Source organism: Falco peregrinus, chromosome Z (assembly GCF_023634155.1).
Source record: "Falco peregrinus isolate bFalPer1 chromosome Z, bFalPer1.pri, whole genome shotgun sequence".
Taxonomy (NCBI): Eukaryota; Metazoa; Chordata; class Aves; order Falconiformes; family Falconidae; genus Falco; species Falco peregrinus.
In genome coordinates this window covers 25,904,109-25,929,179 of record NC_073739.1, presented here as the reverse complement: position 1 = coordinate 25,929,179, position 25,071 = coordinate 25,904,109, and positions in this window count along the sequence as shown.

The window sequence follows — 25,071 nt, the reverse complement described above, 5'->3', positions numbered from 1 at the left end:
GGGAGTTATTTTTAAACAAATAAGGAATTACTAGGGTGGACAAGCAGAGGTTATCTCTAAGGCTTTTCTATGCAAATAAAAAACAAACTCTGGACTATCATCAAAAACCTAAAAGAATATTTTCAGGCAGTAAACTTTTTGGCTAGGTAATGCCTCAGTTACAAATACTAAATGATATGACATTTAGATATGTAATCTACTGAATTATGCTTTCCTCTGATTATATCTGTCATATCCAAATTACAGCTACAGTTAGACCCTTTGGGCTGGATTGATAGACCTTGAACATATTCACATATACTGTTGGTTCATGCATTAGACTTGGGGCGAGAAATGAACTTGCAAGTTGATAATACTGTCATTTATATTTACAAATTTAGTTATTTTACTTGCAACAGAACCAATGGAAGAGAATGAGATCACAAAGGAGACAGTATCCAAGAGAAATTTTAGGATTTCACAGCAGAAACAGAGTTTCTATAGATTTTCTTTTCATTTAGTTTCCTTTCATGCTATGAAGACTTCTGTGTTTGAGGAGGTTTTTTAAAGAGCTGTATTCATTCTATGGTGTTTGAAGAAAGGACTGATTTTTTTACTTGAGCATTTTTATAGTCTGCTTTTACATTCCTCTACAATAAAAATTGCGTTGGAGAGGATGTTTGAAAATTAATTTGCATTCACACCTGTTTCAGACATTTTGAAACTTGATATAATAACATTTATTATCCTGGAAAATATGAACATTGCTGTTACAAGGGACTGTGAATGAATGACTACTCCCTCCACAGAAATCTTGGGGATTATGTTAGTGTCTTTGGTTTGTCAGGAATTCTCTCTGAATCTCTGTATATTCATATAAAGTGGTTGCAACACAAACACTCCTATAAATAGTAAACCTGTTACTAAGGTACCAGATTGGACAAAGGCAGCAAATTACGGCCTGGAGGAAATGCAGAGCTACCCTGCCTGTTCAGAGAATGCCCCAGGGCACTTTGCCCAGGGGAGGCACTGCACAACTGAACCCAGCTGGGACATCCAGCATTAGAAGCTACACTAAAAGCCTTGAAAAATTATCCTGACATTTGGGGCAAAGCTAAAATCCTCACTCCGCAGTAATATTAGCCCATTATATCTCTGACTGTCAATTGACAATTTAAAAAGTGAATTTTTTTCCTTATTTAAACAAGTAACAAAATTCTCTTTGCCTGGTTGCTATAATTTTTATTCAAAGAGATTTACAGAGAATGCAGCTATCCCCTTGATGTTCTTCCTTTCAGATACCCACACATTCAGCTCATTCAGTTTATACAACTCATACAGCATTTAGTTCATTGAGGCAAGATGTTCTTTTTTCCTCTATGCTATGCTGTGAAGTGGACCAGGTAAGTAGACAAATAAAGGCTGTTAGGTGAAAGAGACTACTAGAACCAACTGAAAATTAGAAGAACTATCAAAGATAATTTCACTTGGAACAGTGAAAATAAACATAGATAAACTATTTAAATAATACCAAAGGAAAGGAAAAAAAAATAAAAGAAAGAAAAGAGTGGGATTTAGATTTAATTAGCTTTAAAAATCAAGAACTTAAGATGGCCTATATAATGGGCTCACCAAATAATGCGGTGTGGTTTACTCTCACTGTCTATAAAACACGGTACTTAATTCATAAATCACATGAACCAAGCAAAGGACAGGTACCCTGAAAATGGCAGGATCTGTTCTGTGAATTTCTTGGTTAAATTAGATGGACATATCCTTTATCTGACCCTACATGTTAACAGTATCCCAAAGTACAAATCCTTAACGTTAGATAAATACATCAATTAATTTTAAACTTCATTCTACTTCTATTTAGCGAATGTTATGCCAGATAACTAAAGTTACAGAGCTCTGAATAGAACACTGCAATGCAGCCACTTAAAATCAAAATTCAAATTGTTTCTTGACTTTTTTCAATTTTAATTTTAATCAACAATGCATTTCTCTATATGACTTTTGTCATGAGAGATGACAAAAGAAAGGATTTTAGGTAACAGATAATTGGATATGTGCCTCCTTAATTATAACAATAATTCCATTCCTAATGCAGTCTTTAGACCTGCTATAGGCTTGTATATTTAACTGAAGGTATTTCTAAAGCCTTTTTTCCTTTTTTGGATTTTTTTTTGCTGAAGTTACTCGGAGTTCACAAAAACTTTAACTACTTTTTCATTATATTTTAAAATTGGCTTTTGCATTTTAGTTAAAGCATTTTTTTTAGTAGAATAACAGAATCATATAATATTTTGGATTGGAGGGGACCTTAAAGATCATCTAGTTCCAACTCCCCTGCCATGTGCAGGGACACCACCCACTAGACCAGGTTGCTCAAAACCTCATCTAACCTGGCCTTCAACACTTCCAGGGATGGGGCATCCACAGCTCCTCTGGGCAACCTGTGCCAGCATCTCAACATCCTCATGGTAAAGGGTTTCTTCCTTACAGCTAATCTAAATCTACCCTCTTTCAGTTTAAAACTATTCCCCTTTGTCCTATCGCTACATGTGCTTGTAAAAAGTCCCTCTCCTGCTTCCCTGTAGGCCCCTTTAGGTGCTGGCAGGCTGCTGTAAGGTCTCCCAGAGCCTTCTCCTCTCCAGGCTGAACAACCCCAACTCTCTCAGCCTGTCTTCATAGCAGAGGTGCTCCAGCCCTCTGATCACATTCATGGCCCTCCTCTGGACTCAACCCAACAGGTCCATGCCCTGCATATAGTGGGGGCCCCAGAGCTGAGCGCAGAACTCCAGGTGGGGTCTCATGAGAGCCGAGTAGAGGGGGAAATTCACCTCCCTTGACTGGCTGCCCACATTTCTTTTGATGCAGCTCTGGATATAGTTGGCTTTCTGCATTGCAACTGCACATTGGCAGGCCACGCTGAGCTTTTTGCCCACCAGCACAGCCAAGTCTTTCTCCTCAGGGCTGGGCTAAATCCATTCCTGACCCAGCCCCATCCCACAGGCAGAACCTTGCATTTGGTCTTGAAATTCATGAAGTTTGCACTGACCCACCTCTCAAGCCTGTCAAGGTACCTCTGGATGGCATCCCTTCCTTCCTTTTTAATATGTATTTTTCATCTAGTTTTCTAGTGAAACATAAAACTACATAGTTTATAAAATATACAACTTATAAAGTGATGATAACATTAGCTAATTTTTTTTACCTTTTTTCTCGTTTTACAAGGAACCACAAAAAATAAGGACATCAGTCTCACATGACAAGGTAGGCAAAAGGAAATTTAATCAATTTTAATCTTTGAGATAACAGATTTCTGTGAAAAAAAAAAAAACTTTCAAATGATGGTACACAGGACTTGATTCTTATTTCACACTACTGTAAATGAGGTGTAATGCAAATGAATGAACTACCAAAGGCCCCATAAATGTGCTGAAATTGATATAATAGAAGTCATTGGTTTTATCCCCACTATTATACATCAATAAATATTCACATTCTTATTAGAAACATTCTACTCTCATCACTGTCCTTCACAATATCACAATATTGAGTTATGTGAAAGACATTTGCCAGAATACACATGTATCAAAACTTAAAAATTCAGCTAAGAATTCAGGGGACAGATACATGTGTTCAACAAAACTATGCATGGCTGAATAAAATTTATTTCCTTATAAAACTATTTCAACATTTCTTTACCACACATAATGAATGAAAGGCTTAAAAATATGAGTGCCTAAAATCAAATAAATATCTGCTTGAGTCAGAGTAATTCTGTGTGATTTAGAATTAGTGTTTTCTTTTGTTCTTTAAAATATAAATGTTTATCTGTTGAGATGTAGTTCAAAACCATAAGTAAAGCCAAAATATTTAAGCTGTAGCAATGGAGAATCATCTAGCCTATTTATCTCTAAATGACCATATTTTCCATACTAAAGCAAGATAGAAAATCTTTACTGGCATTGCACCTACATAGGATGAACAGGAATTTTTCCACTGAGTGCCTCCCTGTTCACCCAGGACTTAAATTTTTTTCTAATGCACTTTGATGCAGCAAGTAAATATTCTTTACTTCTCCAGTAAACAAGCCTAAAGTGTTACATATTTTATTTAAAAAAAAACAAACAACAACAACAAAAAAAAAAACCACCTGTATCTTTTAAATGTTATATTACGTCTAACTCAAACAGTATAAATGTGCAAGTTCCAGAGCCCAAAGCATTCCTAGGCATGGTTTAACAGTGTACACACAGCCACAATGCCTAAAGATAGTCAGTCCATTAAAAATTGCAAATAACTCCATGATCTGGAATCAGATACATACTCGTATCTCTTCTCTATTCAAGCACAACTGTTTTCTGCATTTGATCATATACTGCTAATGACAAGGTTTATTACACTTTTCCACAATTTTTCTGCACAACTACTTCTATTTTATAATGTTTTTGTGAAGAAAATTTATTTTGTTTCAAAGAAACTGTTTGGGTTTTATCATTTATATTTTACTGAACAGTTGTATGGACTAGTATACATTTCTTATCAGATGATTAATTTCACAGGTTCCCCTTGGTCGATACAAGGATTACTGAAGCTGCAAGCATGCTTTTTTGTCTGTTTAATGTGTTGATGTCAGTGAGGCTGACATCTGATTTAAATGGATTGATCAAGAATTTTCCTAAGTGTTGCCATCACAGAAATATTTTGAAATATATTTGAAATGGCAAAGTATAGACAAAAAAAAAATACCCTATCTTTTTCATGCTAGAGAATAACAGGATACTCAAACAGGTGATTACAGCTTCATACTTGCATGAGTCCATTGCGTATTTCTTAGGGCATTAGAGCGGTAACATTTACTGAAGGAGGGTTTGGCCCATTTCTTTGTAGCCAAGCAATTTGAACCATCATTTTTGAAAGGCAGCAGGAACTGCAGATCTTGGTCTCTGGTTCTTTCATGGGCTTTCTCAACTGGTTCACCCATTTTCCCAGTAAATGTGCCAGATCTTTTCCGCCTCATTGCAGAAACCTCCACATAACCCTGGTTTGCACATTTCCTTTTGCTAATGCTTGACTTGGCAAACCCGTAAAAAAGTTTGATAGGTTATTCCTCCTTCTATCATCAAGTACAGATCTCCTTTCCTCTCTTTGTCAAAGTATGTGGTGATTATCCACCAAAAGACCTGTGTGACTATAGCCCAACATCCTATTAAAATGGACCTTGTAAGTGTAGACTGAATGATACGGTAATCATAAATCCTGCCAGGACTTTGCAAAGAATCTGCCATAGCTGTGATATTAAGCAAAAACCTTCTGCAAATTTCCGAATATTTCAGCAGCAACTCGCCCTATTTTATTGAATACCAACAAAGTTTTAACAGAAACTGCAATGCTGAGTTTTCATGTGAGCAGTAAAACCAGGCTCTTATTTACTGATGATGTTGCATTTGTTTTATCCCTAATGGCCTAGCCTAAACTTCAATTGCAAAACATCCATATAAACTTCATTTTCTTGTCAGTTTAGGTCCCTAATTGTAGTGTGAAGTATTTAACCATGTGTCTTTTGTAAATTGGTAGGAAATCCCCCACATTTTTTGACAATCTACTTGCTGCCTAGAACTGGTTGCTATGTCACAGTTTTCTACCTGCCTCATCACAGACAAAATCTTCTACAGAGGAAGGGCCTATGTAACACTTACAGAAAATGGTACTTTAACAGATATTATGTATTAATATTACTACTATATTGATATTGAAGTTAGAATCATAGAATGGTTTAGGCTGGAAGAGACCTTTTGAGATCTTTAGCTCTAACCCCCTGCCCACAGCAAAGCTAAACTTTTTGGCTGTTTTGTTAGAGATATTGTATTGTACTTTTTTTCTTTAATATTTATTTGTATGGCTTACACATTTCTTTCAGTTTCTGAGTGAATTTGCTGCTCAGATACTGAGGGAAGAGCAACATTGACCAAGTGGATAGGTATAGGCATATGCACATAGTAGTTTTCTTTAACCATGCCAAAGTATCATTCCCTAACATATTGCACAGGAATTCAACTACTTAACTTAGCATTTATTTTCATTAACATTTTTATAGCATTAATAAACTTTCATTTATGATTTTTTAACATTAATAAACTTTGTCATTCACTACATATGCACTTTCGAGGTTTTATCTGAGTATGTCTATCCATAACAGTCCAAGCATGTACTCTTGCAGAGCCCAGTCATACTTTTTATACATTGTCAGTTTTCACTGTGTACCAACATATACCACATTTCCTAAAATTTAATTAGATATTCAAATCAGAAAAGCATTGACCTTTTTCAACTCCTTTTAGTGGAACTTTTGAAAAGGGAGCATTTAAGAAACTTATTAGGAAGTTCATGAACTGTTTTTTCTGGATTTTCCAGGAATCAGGTTGGGAGGGAGCTTAAACACAACCTACTTGTCATTTTTTCTGGTGCTGATAGCTCTGATAGAATTGATTTGATAGATCTTAATGGAATTGTATCTGATCCCTTTACAAGTCTGAGATAAATATAAAACACCAGTTAGTTACTCTTCATTCTAATGTTTTGTTCTAACTCCTACTGACACTTCACACAAAATGCTTTCCAACTCACTCCCTATAATAAAATGTTCCAGCATGGAAATCCCCTGAATCTCCTTCATACTAATCAGTGAAGAAAAGTATTCTCTTAAATTTATGGTAATAAACTATACTGGCCATATACGGTTTCTGTATTCTTTGGCAGGCTTCTTGCTTCCACTGTGTTCAAAAAGATTTAATCAGTAGTTTTCATGGTTTACAAAGTTTTTCCTCAACTTTTTTAATCATCCCTTTCTCTAATTATACATAATCAACATTTAACTTGCCAAAGTGTATGCCCTTTTTCCTGTTTGGAAGTTACTACCATTTATTTAAGATTTATTTTTATTTCTAATAACAGGTTTTGCTATACTGCTTAATCATGATTCCTTTGAGGTAGAATGTTTTTTTGACAGATATAATCCCTATAGTTTGTAACCTCTAATATGGTGTCTTCAGCACTTGCAAGTAATTAAGTCTTTTGGCTGTACCTTTTAATTTCTTTTAACAAGCTACTCCTTTTCTTACGAAACTATCTTTTCAGATCTCAACATTACACCCATGGGTCTTTTTAGAGAGAATTCTTTCACTGCTGCATCTTGAATTTGACTAGACAGTGGAGACAGTTCTAGAGCAGCTCTTCAGTTGTAATATTTTGAGGTGGGTCATGTACATTGCTCACAACCGGTACACTAAGTAAATAACAACTTCTCTTTGGAAGTTTCTGCTTATTTACTCCAAGATTTTAAAATATGTGCATTATGTTTTATTACTAGGCTCTGCTTATTTGTCTAATTTTCATAACTATATCATTCTACTACTCCTATGGAATAGGCTTCAGACTTTTTAATCTTACATTATAATTTGTTTCTGAGGATCATTTGCTTCCTTCAACATATGCAGATATATATATCTCCTGCCCATCCTACTCTGTGTAGTGAAGTACAAAGTGTTAGTCCTCCTCTTGACTCTTCTTCCTGTGTTTTACCTGTACTTGCCTCTCTGTCTTTTCTGACTTCTATTTTTTGTTTTTTAATTAAAAACTAGTTGGATGAAAGAAGACACAGTTTAATTTGTGCGTCTTTTGTCTTGTCTTTCTAAGGAGCAAAGTATGCCACTTTTTTTTCTGGGGTTTCCTCATCTGAGGATAAATAATTAGAACTGAATAAGTAAAAGATGAATAAAATAAAAAGCTTGCTATTTCAAACATAAGTTAATGTCTTTGAATTATTCAGTTGCATTGTCCTATAGTTATTAACCAAGGACTTTTTGCTGACAGTTTACATGCCTTAAAACATAGCCAAGGCCACCTTACTCAGAATAATTTCTGAATTTTTTCATTGTTTGCTGAGTGACAAATTTCAGAGAGACTGTTGACTCAGAGATGCAGTGCATTATTCGTTAACCCTCTGTATTAAAGATGATAAAAGCTGTTTAAGAATACAATGAAGTGGCCTCTTGTTATGTTAAACAGAGATTCTCATCCTTATTCAAAAGATCTGCTGTTTAATTCTGTATTTTCATTTTTCCTTGTTTTTTCAAAAGGCCAGCACTGAGTACAGCATTTGGTGTAATTTTTTCCCCCCTTCTTTTCTTGTGTAAATAATCCTTTTCATAAGAGATGACATGGGAAATGAATTCACCTTCCTCTAACAGTGACTGTGTAAACAGTCTTCTGCTATGGGTAGAAACATAAGATAAAAAAGAAAGTCACAATATTTCTGTTTAAAAAAAACAACAGTGAAGAACAATGAATGCAAAAATTGAATTCTAAATTTAGGAGTTTATACACTAGACTTCTACAACACACACTGTTCCCATTATATATTTTACCCTTATTACTTCTGTTCTTTCACTGCAATACCAAAATTGGGAAAGAATAAAGAGTACCATACTCCCTTGGCCATTTTGTTAATTATTTTTTTATATTTGCAATTAAATCCATTCTGAATTTTGATATCAACCTTGAGTTGATTAGATTAATACCATAGGTTAACAACAGAGAAGATGGTCTGTGTTGTTAGATTTTTGCATACTTGTACAAATAAGATTAGATGCAGTATGTAGAGCAAGCTGTAAGTACATGACATTTTTCCAATAATTGTTTTTCATTATTTTGAAGTGTGCATAAACCTCCTGTCACATCAAACCTTCTAACTGTTCTGTATGTCATTTAGGATTTGAATTCTGCCACTACCCAACGTACCTGACAAGAATGATAACTTATGTTACAAAGTACTTAATGTTTGCGTACTGTCCTATGCAACCATGCAAAATATCCAAGTTTGAACCCATCACATATGAACAAATCCTTTGAAACTTACGTATACTCAGGAAAAAAACATTCACTGACTTTTGTCTGCTTGAGCAAGAACAGGAAGATAGTCAGATATGATCAGGTACTTGTATTCACTCCTGTATTCAACTCCACATTCAGTCTTTCACATTGCACTTCAGACTTTCAAAATGTAGTAGGAAATGTTTAGTGCTCTGAAAAATCACAAAAGATTTTAAATTATGAAAATAGAACTATATATAAATTAATCACAATCTTGTCGTTTACATCAATAGTGACCTATTAGCCTTTATAACTAAGATGTTAGTAAAGATTAAGATCTTTGTCAGCATAAATGCACAACTATTTGTCTAGGTGGGAAGCACCTTTTCTTCTTCTGGGAAAAGGTATTTTTATTTCAAAATAAGGATGCCTTGATGAGAAACAGTTTTCAGGTAACTACCACAGTACAATTATACTAATATCATCATACTCTATTTCCATGTCCAAACAGTCCCTAAGGCACTCTCTTATTACAAATGATACTTCATAGAATAATTGGGTTTTTTCTATTTTTCTAATTGTCTAAAAATATCCAAAATATTGTTTTATGTGACATAGATAAAACCTTGAGAGCAAGCAAGTGTATCAGTATGGTTGAAATAATACAGTATGCACTGTTTTACATGTGTATCACTCCTAACACAGTATATCACATAGGCAAGGACCTTAATGGGAATTAGAAGATTACACATGTGTCAATTTAGTAATTACAGATAACCTATATTTACATTAGGTACATCTCAAAAAAATGCATGAGGGCTTAAAAACCTCAGGGTTTAAGCAAATCTTGAGACACTGGAAAAATGTTTCATTCATTATATGGATACTTAATATAATAAACTGATTTCTGCATTTGACTGCATGTGCAAATGATTTGATGCACCATAATCTGACATACTGATCCACATATTTGTACATGATTTATAAGTATCATACTACATTTTCTTATCCTTTCTGAACTATTGAAGAAATTTACTCAGTGATGTGAAAGAATTAGAAAGTTAACTGCAAAATACTTCAGCAACAGATATAAAATGCCAAAAAAAATTGCTAGTTTGTCCAATTATACCTCTGTGTGCCATTAATTGCATAGAAGTTAAACAGTTTTATGAGGAAAATTAACAATGGATTCTGAAGTTCATAATGTAATTTAACATATTTGTAACAGATGTGTAAGAGTAAATGCAGTTCTTCTGCATTTGCTATACAGATGATGATGCAGAACCTAAAACTCACTCAATTTCCCAGGATGAAGGAACATGCTCATTCATTTGGAGAAACAGAAAGCCATTGCAATACTATTTATTTTGCTTTTCCAGTTAAACAGGAACTAAAAAACCCTTTCTGTTTTGATGCATTTTTTCTTTCACTGGCAACAGACTATAATATCATAACTTCATTTTATGATGGACCCAGCAGTTTCTCTCTCTAATAGCCTTCTTAGACTTCCAGTATCATTGTAATGATTTCAAGATATGAATACCTCCTGCAGTGTTTAAAGTGGCTTCAGTGTGTAACATAACACATTTTTATAAGCAAGTGACACTTTCTTGTGTTTTCAGTTCTCCAAAATAATTTAGAGTGTACATTAAGAGTTCAAATAAATGTGTTAACTAATAAAACTGCAGTACTGCAAAGAAAAATATTTGTTCTTCTATGAGATTTTTTGTTAAACTTCTGTTGCATCTCATTGCAGTGCTCAAAGAAACTAATAAAATGTGATGAGATATAAAAAACATACAAGAAAATGGATTCAGATGTTGGAGGCTTCTTCTAAATTGAAAAGCACAAATAAAAAAAATAAAAAATAATTTTAAAAAAGAGTAATGTTGCTTTTTCACTTTAAAAGGGCTTCATGTTTTTTAATCTTGATATTCTATACCAAAATGCCAATCCTTTCCTAGCTAGAATGTTTCTAAACCATGGCTCATCTAATTTTTAAATTACGGTTCATTTCTGAACTATGATTCTGCCTAATTGTGACTATAGAGGAAACATTTAAGTGTCCCCAGGTCGATAGCTGCTCAGTACTTTCAAACCAAGACAACGTTAATGGGGTCTAAGGGGCCTGGCTGTGACTATACACTTTCCCCAGAGAACTGTTGTCAAATATCCATGTTTTATGGATTCAAATGAAAAATAGAAAAGCAAAGTATCCAGCTGTGACAATCTGATATGTTAAAGTGCAGATTTAAGATATTTTCTGCTGCAAAGCGCAGTTGAGTTCATAAGTCAGGTTCCTAATGGTTCATGCAAAGCCTAACAAGAAATGAAGATGTCTTCTGTTTAATTTCAAATCCAATAGAATATAAGCAAGTTTCATCCCAAGAATCTTTCTGAGATAAAAAAAAAGGAGGGCAGGACAGGGCAGGGCAGGGCAGGAGAGGAAAAGTATTTGCATAATCTTAAATCCTGAGTTATGGAATTTTGCTTCATTTTTCACTGTGTGAGAATTCAGTCAAGTTTGCCATAGTGTTATGAGAATACACCCACCAACATGTTCTAAGCAGTTATATCAACTAATCAGGACTCAGTGGTGCTGCAGTGTCCAACTGACAACTGCTAACTCATTTCTCAATTATTTAAGTCCATCAATGTTTTCAGCAGGTCACTACTGCCGTTAGTTACTATTCAGTAATCACATATCTATACATTAGTTCTTGTTCTGTGGCTGATTACTGTTCTTCATAAATTCCAAAGAAACAGCTTGGAGTTTTCAGATGTTTTGGTGATACGTTCTCAGTGATCTTAAACTTCAGATATTTAATCCAGAATTATGCTTTTATTTCAAAAGAAATTACTACTTGAGGAAAAAGTAAGATCAAAAAGTTAAATAATGTGATAAGGAATAGATTAGCCATATTGTTATGGGCACCTGAACAAAGTCTTTTAGAGCCTAAAGGCAGTTAAAGGAGAGTGAAGCACAGTAATTTAGGTAAAGAAAAAGAAGATGACAATGGTATGCATTGACCTGTAGTTATTATCTACTGGGTTGATGAGTTATGTCTAGTCCCATCGTCTGATGGTTAGTATCATTACAAGATATACTGTAACACAAATGAAAAAGAACCAAAGCCTAACTATGTTCCATCTATAATTGTATGCCCATCAATGTGTAATGACTTTTAATTGTTCTTATTTAACAGCTGTCTTCTTAGGGTTTTGCAAGTGGGGGATGGAAAAATAAATATTTGGGAAGGATGGGCAGGAGCAGTCCTGGAGTCCAAACTGCAGTAGACAATAAATGTTAAGAGTCTCTACATGTTGATAAAAGAGAAAAACAAGGGCATTTTAGGATTATGTCTGTTGCAGGCCACCAAAGAAGGAAAAGTTATTTATTAATTCTTTCTTTTAAAAAAAAAGCCTGGTAACTATGAAAAACATCAAAAGCATAGTGACTGCTATTAAAAATTAATCCTATTTACACGTTTGTTGGGAAACACCGATGTGGATAAGCCAGCACGTTTTTTGTATGTGTTTTCTGGAGAAAAAGACTGAGAGAAGACTTCCTCCAGGTGTAATTCTTCCCAGAATTTATTAACTCAAAAACAAGAAGTGAGACTAGACTAACTGATTAAAAATGTACTTTAAAACAGGAAAACCCTGTAGGAAGGATCTCTGGAGAAGTGAATCTAAGGGGGGAAAAAAAGGACAGTAATTCCTGAAACAAGAATGGCGGGCCTTTAAAAAAAAAAAATCTTATATGCTCCGTATTAAGTGCAAATTTTCTTAAGGCAAAAGAATACAGAAAGTACAGCAAGTGTTCCTTTTGTTCAATAAACTGTTCAGTGTCCTGAAACTCAAGAAGGAAGCACCAAGGGAGAAACAAAAAAGGCAAATGTTTAAGGACATTGTTTAAGTAGGAAAAAAAAAAAAAATCAGAAGCACATAGGCCCAAAATTAGAAAGGTCAAGCCTCAAAATGAGATACAACTAGCAAGGAACATAAAGGGCAACAACAAACCATTCTACCATTAGATTAGAAGGAAACCTAAGCAAAGTATCAGTCCATGCCACTATAGGAACTGGAGGATAATGATAAACAATGTCAAGAAGTCTGACATGTTTAATGCCCTCTTTTGTTTCAGTTTTCACTGGAAAGGTTAACTTTGATCAGACAATTAATTATCAGTGACAGAAGGCAGTAAGAAGGAAAACAGATCCAGAAAGAATTTTTTTGTTATCCACCTACCTGTGTCTGATGAAATTCACCCCAAATTATGTGAAATAATGCCTGGGGCAAATTCTGATTAGCTTCAAGAACTCTTGGAGGTTGGCTAAGAATCTGGAAGCTGGGAAAAGGCAATAAAGTGTAAAAAGGTAGAAGAAAGTAAGGGAGAAAAGAATGTTCACTCATAAATTAGCTTTAGTTACTGAAGAATATCCTGCAGGATATTGTCCCTCTGCACTGATAAGACAAGGAAGGTAGTTCTGTCCAAACATACTTTACTTATAAAGTAGATGAAATAAATAACATGTATCTTAAAAAAATGCTACAGTGGATCATGAATTATGGACACTTGCCTTAATTCTGGTTTTGAGAAACTCTGGAAAAAATATCTGGAGTATAGTAAGAATATGACTCACAGCAAGCATGGATTGCTCAAGAGAAAATCATCAGGAACCACCTGACATTTTTCTATGGCAGGTCTTTTAGATTAAGGAGAAGTAACTGATATGTTATTTCATTAATAAGGCTTTTTATGATCTCACATGATTTTCTGGAAGTCCAGAAAGCGTATTCCAGAGAAGGATATGAAACTGAGTGACAATTGTCTATGCAACTGTGACAAAAATTTCAATATCAACAAGGAAGAACTAATAACGTTTTTGCAGTAGTCAATGTAAAGTCTAGCTCTGTTCAAGAGTTTCATTAGTAAATGAATTAGTGATGACAAAATATAAATTATAGTGTAAGGTAAGTGTAAAACTATCCTCAGCCCCTATTTGAATTTTTCGTTGACAAAATGGATGATAAATACAGTATTCCCATTATTACATTTGCAGACATCCTGAAGCTACATTGTATGCAGCTAGTTGTAGAATGGACTAATTTTAAAATCAACTTGAAAAAAAATGAGGAAATGGTCAGAAATAGCTACAGTTCTTTAACAATATGAGCAATAAAAAAATTAATTGAACAGCAACCAGATAGAATGATTTGGACACAGTTCTACAAAAATTGGTCCGGGAGTTAGAGGGCATCATAGTGTGGTGATGAACCAAAGCCATCCTACAGTTTAAGGAAAAGAAAATAACTAACGTCATACTGCAATACGAAAACAGCAGAAACATACAAGAAACATGTGAAGTAATGCTTTGATTCTAACTGTGTGTACTAAGGGCTCGTTTGGTACATACATCTTGATTTTGGCATTACATTTCAGGTTAGATATAAACCAGTCATAAGGAGATGAGTAAGAATGAGAAGTGCAACCATCACCACCAATGGGCAAATAACATACAAAATAATTTGACTGGAGGGAGGCCAGAACATCCTAGGAAACAGTGGAGAAAGAGAAGGCTGAAAGATGACTTGGCGTTCTTCCACTTGGATTTTCCATGCTAAGATCGAATCCAGTCTCAGTAATTCACAGCCAGCTCTGTTTTGGTTTCTATTTTCTGTTATTCTTATAGCTATAAACACATGAAGCACCGTTCAGTAAGAATACTTTAGATTTTTAGAATAAGTGAGAAACCTTTGACTGAACAAGTTTTCTGCAATAGTTAAAAGGCTTTCCAATTTGCAAAAAGAAAAAAATAGGATGCATCATATCCCTTCCTAAATCATTAGTTGGGATAAAAATATTCTATGTTCTTTTTCCTTAGGCCAAAGTGGTCCATCTTGTCACCAATTTACTGCCAGGTACAATTTCTTATCTTCTATATGATAGCAAACATAGCAAGAGTTGATGATAATTACAGCACGGTTAAGAGCAAGATGGCAGGATTTCTACCTGCATAATACTAACATTTCTGTTTTTTTCTTATTTGGTCACTTGGAAAACTTTGGGATATTAGAGCATAGAAGCAGAAACTTCTAGTTAGCCACCTCCTTGAGAAAATTTTATTTTTATTTATAGTGTGCTTCTACAGGTAATATTCTTACTTCCACAAAAAATGTAAGGTTTATGAACCACAGTAAAAAGAGAGGGGTTATGCGAGGCAACTTCAAGGTGAACTCCTCTTGAAGAGGTGCCATAATTTTCAAACTTTTTTTTAAAATTCTGCTTTTAAATAATTTAGAAATACATTTTGTTAATATGTGCAGATAATGAATAATAATAATGATAATAATGATAAAATGAATTTTGCACTGCAGGTAAGCAAAGAATTACCTTCTTTAAGGTGCTATGATTTAATGACCATGCAGCATTAGAATTGTTTTTTGAAAGCTTCATTTCCATTTTCCTGAAAATACTAGATAATACCAGAAATACTGACCTTATGGGTAATGTATCATAGCCCAAAAAGGAAATACAGTTCAAGAAGCAATAACTTGGTTTTTTTGCTATTATCTGAGTCCACATTTATTTTTCTTTCTTTTTGATAGTTCCTTACAGGAAGACAATACAGAGCATACTTCTCCATATAGACCAAAATCAGTCCATGAGTCCTCTTCTATATACATTATGTTCTAGGTTGGTACTGTTTAGAAGTGCCTCCAGTGAAGAGAACAAATCACCTATCAAACAGAGATTTCATCCATGCTATTCTTCTAAAAGTGGCAGTAGATGAGTTTTCAATAAAAAATTTGGGTAGTTCCATATGGGATATCATGCCTTTTACGACACCAGGAAAAGCGTAATGTTGGCATAATTTAAAGACAAAAATGCATCAATCAATTTTCCATATGGTGTTTCTCCCAGTAGAATTCCTTTTAATACAAATAACATACAAGATACATACATATAACTTAAGAAATAAATTTGCTTGTAATTTATGAAAGCAAAAGAGAACCGAGTAAACAGGAAGACCTATTTACCTTGATACATATTTCTCCGCATTTCACTCAGAATGCATTGTTAACATAAAACAAACTTTAACATTTATGAATAATTTTTTTACAGGCTTCTGCAGTCAAATGATACCAAACCATTAGTGAACCCAAAGACCATGTTTCAAAGCTTTGTGAGAATGTGGGCCACTAGAGAACTTAATATCTGGCAGATGTTCAAGGCTAGTGATATGTTCCCCGCTACAATTAAATTTTAACATCTTCGAAACTAAAAATGGGCACAAATTATATTCTAATGGGTGCCAGCCACAAAAATAGCTCAAATGACTTAGCAGATGCAAAATATTTCATCTATTTTAGTTTAAGATTTTAAAGCATTGTATAGATTATTTGATACCAGGGTGCAACTGGCATTTCCTGGCTCAGGAACACGTAGGTATCAGTGGCTTTGTCTAACCAAAACAGTTGTCTATAAAATGTTGTGAACTTCTAGTTGCATAATTCTTCAGAATAGTGAAAACACTGCGAACAGAATTATTCCACGAACAAAACAAAAAACCAAAATATTTTCCAATATAAGAAAGGTGAAGTATGAACTTCTACTAAATCTCTTCAACTGGATTCTGTAGCCAGATCTCGTCTGCATTCACAAGCCATACCCACGAATACATCATCCACTGCTTTATCCTGAAATATGTCGACGTTTGCCAAGGAACATTGGGATTAAGTCAAAGGTAGTAAGGAATGACAACAGAAGATTGCACAGAACAGAAGCAGAAGGCATTTTTATTGGACATTTTGCATATATTATGTATCTTATGTAGCTAACAAATAGAAAATAATAGTAATTTGCGTAATTAATTTGGACCCAGATCCACTTTCAGGCATTCCTCTTTCACAGCTGTTATGTAAACAAATCAAATCTCATTGATGTTTACCCCCAGCCTTCATTTTTTAATATGCCAGATTTTCTGCATTTTTGACAGTCAGTCACAGCAAAGTGACTGTGTTAATTTTGGCAACAATCAGAATTGTTGATTCTGAGCTCATCCTGGGGACACTTTCTGCGCATCAGAGAAAATGCAAACGTAGCTTTCCGATGCCCACTGTAGCCTAACACCTTTTAGATATGACCTGTGATCTCAGCCAGATACAAACTTGTAATAAATTACTCAACTTGACAGCTGAGTCATACTTCATTTGAAAAAGGAACCATTTCAGGTTGTGCAATTTTGAATCGACCTATAACCTTCATGTCACTGTAATTTGCCAATGTAAATGTGTAACTAGGCTGTTTTCAACTTCACTTGGAGCATAAATTGCTGGAATACTCTAGAATGTATGTAGGAATGGATATCAAAGCTTTTGCAGGTATTTTTTTTAGATTGATTTAGTAATAGACTACATGTAGAAATTTAATATTTAGTTAACATGATCTTCCTGTACCTTTTTTTAGTTACAAACTATACAATTTTTTTTCTGACTTTACATTTCTCTCACATGCATAGAGTTACAAAGAAAAGAAATTTAAAGTAAACCAGTTTATGTACATGAAGCTGTTTTTATAGAGAAACAAATACATATTGGAACCTGGGTTTAGGTTTTCCACAACTATTTTTATACTAAAAATAAGGCAAGATGCAAATACTTTTAACGCAGAATTTAGTACCTACAGTAGTGATTTGCTGACAAAGTTATGCATGATGGTATCAGAATACTAAAATATGAAGCATGAAAGACAATACATGCAACGATAGAGTATTTGAAGACAAATAATGTTATTTCCCTCTACCCTAACAAAATGAATGAATGAAAGAATATACAAAATGCAAGGTGAACTGCTCTAAGTTACATAATTCTACCATACACACACACAGAGCAAACTTTAGACTCGGATGTGCCTTTCTTGTCTACAGCAGCAGATTCATGGGCTTTTAAGAGTTGAAAACACCTAAGATGATCCATATGCACTAGCATACTCCAGCCACATATCAACTATACTGGTAAACTGTGAAAAGGTAATTTAATCCATTGCTTCTACTTCACAGAAAACATAGTGGAAATGGAGAAGGAAAACAAAACAAAACAAAAAACCAACACAGACGATCTAGTAGCCTTACAGGTCTCCTCATTCACACCAAACTAAAGCAAAATGCCCAAGAACAAATCTGTGCCATCCTATGAATGAGAAGCTTGTCTGTTTTGAGTAGGTCTAGTAGACACATACTCAAAAACACATTTTGCATACAACTTATATGCAAAAATTTTTCCTGGTATTCCTAATGAACAGTGACGACCCAACTTTCCGTTCAGGTATGCATGCAGACTGCATAATGCCAGCCACAATATATGACTACTGCATGTCACACAGAATCTCAGCATCCCACAATTACACAATTACTAATCAACATATTGTGAGGGTTTGTAATGTTTCCTGAGTAAAACCAATGAAAATAATTTGATAAACAGTAAGAGTAAGATTAATATTCACACAAGTGTCACACATCCTCTTACATAGCATGTATAAAGTATTACATGAATACTTGCAGGAAGAACTTATTGGATACACATTTTAAATAGCGTTCAATAAAGCAGAATATTTTGAATATGAATGAGTCTGTTTATATGAACCACAGCAGTGACAGTATTAGATTATTAAAGGAATCCAATTCTGTATACTGGAATTCATATTTTGATAATATGTGTTATAGGGAGATATTTTGACACTGCCATTCAAAACAAGGCTTGACCTCTTGAGACACAAGTACCCTTTAAGTACTTTAAGACAACAGTAACATAAAATGAAACTATTCTGCAATCTATAAAAGTATAAAGAATTTACTCTGAATATCTAGGTCAAGAAAGTTGAGAACATATGGTAATAAGGTTAGTTTTCTGATTAGAGAGATCCACAGGGATTTGAAGAGAGATTGCCTATACAGCCTGTAAAAAAGGAACCTTTGTTAAAATATACATGCTCACATACCCATATCACCTTTTGATTGGAGCATGTAAAAATGATTTTTCTCTCCAGTGAAACATTTGCTTGATACGACTTGTAGTGATTTCATATTTCTGCTATCACATAATCTTTCTCCTGTGTTCTCACTTTCATTCTCTTCAACTGACAAAAAGTTCACAAGTGTGGGGACAATTGGCAGTCTTCTGTTTATGGTCATGTCAAGATCAGTTCAAGCAATGTGAACATAAAATATAAAAAAAAGGAGTTGCTTCAAGCATTGTTACAGCTTCCACAGCAAGCCATACATTAGTTAATATATTTATGTATGTAATATAATTTACAGATCTGTTTGAACAGAAACCAAAGACCTAACCCATGCTGATTAGCACTTCTGCTTAAGCGCAGAAATGCAAGAAGCTGACACTATAATTAAAGACTTCATCTCCAAAACAAGACCAAAAATTATTACAATGCCTAAATTTTGCCAAAGTTCTATCTTAAACATTGCAGTGCATTGACACCAGCCAGCAGCCAAACACACACTCTTGCCTTCATACACTCCCCTCTCCCAGGGCATGGGGAGAAAAATATAAGGAAAACAAAAAGTCTCATGGATCAAAATAATGACCATTTGATAAGGAAGATAAAAGCTGCACAAGCAAGTAGAACAAAAAAGAGGAATTCATTCACTACTTCCCATTGCCAAGCTGATGTCCAGCCACTTCCAGGAAAGCTGGGCCTCAGCACACAAAACGTCCGCCTGGGATGACAGATGCCATAACCACCAATATCCTGCTTTTCTCTCATTTTTCCTGACCTTTTATTGCTTGAGCATGATACCATATGGTATGGAATATCCCTTTGGTCAACTTGTGTCAGCTGTCCTGACCGTGTCCCCTCTCAGGCTTTTACACCCAGCCTACTCTTTTTTGGGCTGGGCAGCGGAAAGAGAGAAAGCCTTGGCACTAAACACTGCTCAACAGTAGCCAGAACACTGGCATGTTATCAACACTGTTTTGGCAACAAATATAAAGCACAGCACTATACGAGCTATCATGAAGAAATAAAACTTCATAACTTCCCAGACAGAATCAGTAGAAATATTAAAAACATTCACAAAGCATGCTGTACAGAAGAGCATAGATTGGGACAGAGTTTGCAGTAACTGAGTTAAGTCTCCTCCTATCACAAGCAGACAGTAATTTCCATCATAAAACATTGACATCATATTGCTCCTCTTGGAAAGTTTTTTTCAAAAGCTCTACTTTACGATGGCTAGACTGAAAATTAAGTGTGTTATACTTCTAGGCCAGTGTATTACAGAAGAAATTCTTAACGGTCCATGAAAGCTTCACACAAATCTAAGCAAATTTAAGCAAAGTCATCAATTATTTTAAAGAATGCAGCAAAAGATGGTGGTAATTCTGCCCTGTGCAAGAGCAAAGAGGATAGGACTAGCTCACTTGGGAAAGATGCAAGAGCATCCTACCACTTCATGTTCCCTCTGTTCTCTCTCTCAGCCAATGAACTTTGTATTCCTGGTTTGTACAGAGGCACATTTTCACATGGCTGAAATAAAGAATCTGAGAGGGATTTTAAGTGTCCCCTCATAATCAGCAATGCTTATTTGTGAGCTTAGGGTAGGGTAAGTACCTGCTAAGGTATTGGTCAGGTGGGTCCAACTGTACATTTACATGTTTCTCTGTGCCCAAGGGCTTTAATCTTATTATGCAGTTAAACCAACAGGCAAAGCCTGAGAAGAGCAGGAACAGAAGACACGATGGAATTCCAGAAGCAATTTTTTTTTGTGGAATACTATTTAGTGGCATTGCCAGCAGCCATGCAAATAGTCACAAATGTTAACTTGAAGCGAAGTCAAGTGTTGGAGGTAAAATATTTGATGTGAAGTTTTCCACTTGAGACAGCTATTCTATGTTACTGTTTTTAAAACAGATACTTACTCTATTGATTCAGATACCAGCTGCTATAGACATGCCAGGCATGTGAACTCAAATTGGGACTCAGAAGAGATGCCTCATAAGAAGCCACACAACTGATGATAAGAAAAGAATTTAGAGAAGATCTGGAAAGACCTCAAAGGGCAGACTTAGACCCCTTAAGTTTTGCAAAAAGTCTGAGAAGGAAACAGGTGGAGTGGACTGAGTTGGAGAAAGTTCTTTGAAAAATAAACACTAATACTGAGGGAGAAAAAGAAGTAATCCGGGGACACATGTGCTACCTTCCACTAGAATTCAGAGCAAGTAGCACAAATAAAACTGTCCCTCCTCAAATTGTCAGAACTGCAAGTGAAGTCACTGGGATCTGTGCTTTAGATATCTGGAGTGCTAGATAATACTGAACATGAAAACACTTGGAGGGGGAGGAGGGGAACAGAACCCAACAAATTCTCACTACTTTAAAATTCTCTAAAAGTATCAGATAAAATGTACTATCCCTATATATAAATGGAACTACCTTTCAGAAAAAAAATCAGCCTACGTTCACAAACACACCTGTGAACTCTTCAGCTACAATAGTAATGAGCACAGCAGAAATGAGGAGAGTAAAAAAAGTGTCTTCAAAGCAGAATTTGGTCAATATGTAGTGAGTACATTACAGTTTTACATAACACATGTAGGCAAGAAGTTGAATAGCTGGCCATTGAGTGATATCGCTTATCACTTGCACAGAACAAATCTGGGATCAGCATTTAACATAAGGAGAAACTGCTCCATTGTGCAAATGTGCTGCAAAGCAGTACGGTTTTCACATCTTTCCTGGTTTTCCAGCATTTGACTTTGCAACCCCAAAAATGTTCTTTTAATGTGATTTTCTCATGGAGAAATATATTCGTGTTATGTTATTTAATTAAAGTAGCTACAGCCAAAGAAATATATCTCAGCCTCCCTATATGCTTTATTTACACAGACTTTGGTTAATCTCCCTGAGAGCTCAGTTTCAAATATGTATTACAAACCTGCTTTCATGAATGGATGTGTTAATAATAACACAGCCATTTGTATTCAAATTCCAGCTATCTCACCTTTAGGGACCCTTTGTCTCAGAGACTTGATTCATTATTAGTATAGCTAACAAGTTTCCAGTTTCTCGATATCACTCTCCTATTTAGTTCTAATTTGTAATATCATAACCTTTGCTTAACCTCAGCTGCAGAGAAGTCTTCCTGATTCTATTCTAGACAGCAAAGTTGCAATGCAGATTTAGATCAATGAAAAGACAATGTTAACAAATCTTTTTCATCCAAAGAATCTGATACATTCTTAGTACCAGCATCACAGTATGTCCCCAGGATACAAAAAAAATCCTGGTTGTTCATCTCTTCACTCCAAGTAAAAGGATGCTTATCAAAAGATTTCATAATCAGACCTGTTCCGTGAACATTTCCAGGTTTTTCCATCAGCAACCATACAGTTAATGTCTAAGAAATAAACTATCTCAAGTTCAGGATGTACTCTATAATTTTAATAAAATAAAATGCTGCTTTCCCAATCACATTTATCCTATTGTACCATTATAGCTTATCAACTTACTTTGTTAAAGTAATTTATGAAGACATGTAAGACTGTGAAACAATCTATCATTTCTAAAAGTCCTTCAGGTGGTAATTCAGGTACTGAATTATTTCATTACAGGGCAAAGTAGTCATAAAGCTAGCTTTTTTCCTTCAGATGTGATTAGATTTAAGGAATATTTTCATTTAGCGAAACAGCATAGTCTAGATGTACTAATAGAGGAAAATTGTAAATTACTTTTGATATCAATAAAATAAATGAGAAATGTTTAGCTTGTGTATGTATTCTTCACACATTGATCATCACCACTGCTCAGTTTTGGAGAGTTCTTTAGAATCTTGGGCCTAAACTGCATGTGACTTCCTAGTGTTGCAACACACATACAAAATCTTTGGCTCATTTATTAAAGTTCAGCAATCTAATCTCATGCCAAGTTAGAGACTGTTAACAGAATACTTAGAACACATTCCCTAGCAAAAGTCCAGACCATTTCCTGACCTCTTTAATGATTTAAGAGAAATTATAGAATAACTATATCTTCTTTTCTTACATTTAGCCCTGCTGCTTCCAAATGCACCTTCCTAGAGCTACACTAGAAATTTTTTGCAGATTTTGTTGACATGCAAATGGTAAGCATAAAAATTCAAACAACTTCCATTGCTTCTCTTACAAAAGAACCTCAGCAGAAGAGGGAATTTCATTCTTGGGTGCTGAAAGTCCAGGTTCGTAAGCTAAACAGACACCCTAAGCCCAAACATGTCTTCTGTACAAAGATGAACAATTACCAGCTTTATGGTTTATAGTAGATCTTTCAGACAAAATTCCAGAGAGAAACCTCCAATTATATATCTTAGAGAATAAAGTCTATGTAACAAGATGGAGCTATCAGACATGTCTGCCTGTTTCTTTATGTGATACCAAATGTTCACTTTTAGTAATAAAAGTGGTTTTAGTAGTACAGGGTTCTGAACAGAGGGATTTTTTGGTCTCTGACTGATGTCAACTGTTACAACAGAGCCAGAGCTTAGAGGCAGGCATTAATACTGAGCTGAAAGGTCTCTGAGAAGTATTGTTTCAGGGCTGATACATACAAGAACCAATGGAGTATTTCAAGCATAGTTACAAAAAAAAATGAGCACTGAAATATATAAAAAGACAGTCAACATGATCAACCATACTGTCGAAAGTTTCTTACCTCACTCTCCATGTTATTGTAATTTGTAAAGTCACAAATGTTTATACCCACATCTTAAGGAGCAATGTATTAAAGACCATCTACCATGTAGTGTTCTCAAGTTTGACAAGATGAGCTAAAATAATACCCTAACTTTGATGACTGCCTGAGAGCATCTACTTCCCACATTTATCAAATTATGCATAATTTTTCACTGAAGTGACCCAGTTTCAAGTGTTGGTTCCTCTCTTCTCAATGTCCATGCCAAAACAGAGCCATAAACATAGATACAGAGCCACACTATTTAGAAAACAAATTATTTTGGAGGAACTGAGATTAAAATATTAAGTAGAAAAGGTAAGCAAAGTGATTGGAACTAGAAACATCTGAATTCACAAAACAGATGTAACTAGCTGATGAAGAAGAGCTCATGTTTTCTGGCTTGTAATAGGTTTTGAAATAGTACACTTGTTCTCATTTACATACATTACCACATTATACTCTTTAAACAAAACAAAAAAAAATCTTTTAGCTCAGAAATATGCAAAGATATTAACTTGAAGCAGGAAAAAAATGCAAATCACCCAAAATAAGTCTGAAATAAAACATCTGAGGTTTTAAGACCTCAGTGAAGATGCAGGGGATTTTAATTAATCTGACCTAGTGCCTACGTCTTAAGCCTCCATGACTTTCAGTAGATCTGTAGGTTGTGCTATAATAGCAAATGACATAACTTCAGCTGCATTTGTCCAATGATGTCTGTCTTTGTTTCTTTGCTATTTGTTTGCAACCATTTTGTGGATAATTTGGTTTTTACTTCAGTGGTTTTATTAACTAATCACATAAACAAAAGCCATTTTCAATGTTTAAAAGATGCATCAGATCTATTCAATTTTTCATATTAAGTTATAAAAAAATTAAATATAAAAAGAACATGTTTCTAAGACTATCATTGAACCCTCTTCACATTGTTTCTCAGTGAAACAAATGTTAGAAGTACATGGGGAAAAGACAGCTCTAATTTTTCAAAGAATCACATATTCATTTAGCCATATAAACCCCCCCTTACATAAAATGAAAAGAACATAACTAGATTCTGAGCAATTTTGCACAAATGTAAGTGTGATTTTCCTTCTCCAGCAATCCTTTTTTTCCCTCCAAATTTTTAGCTTATTTCTTTTGGTATGGACACTCAAATTATCTAGGTTGTCTGCCATCAAAGACTAACTATCACCTACATCACAATCATCAATAGATACTAATCGTTTCTATTTATCTACCTCCAGAACCTTAGAAATATAACTGGACTGAATGTAATGTCCCAGTGCTAGAAATAAATGAAAAGCTGGAGATAAAGTATTTATGTAAGAAAGACCCCATTGCACAGTCTGTTCTTTTTTGAATAGTAAATATAATCTTTCCTCTGCTGTAGAAGTAAACACCAGCTCATGAATTATCACATTGCTTACACTACTACTGCTAAAACAACAGAGTATCTCCATGTTCTTCAGTATTTCTCTTAACAA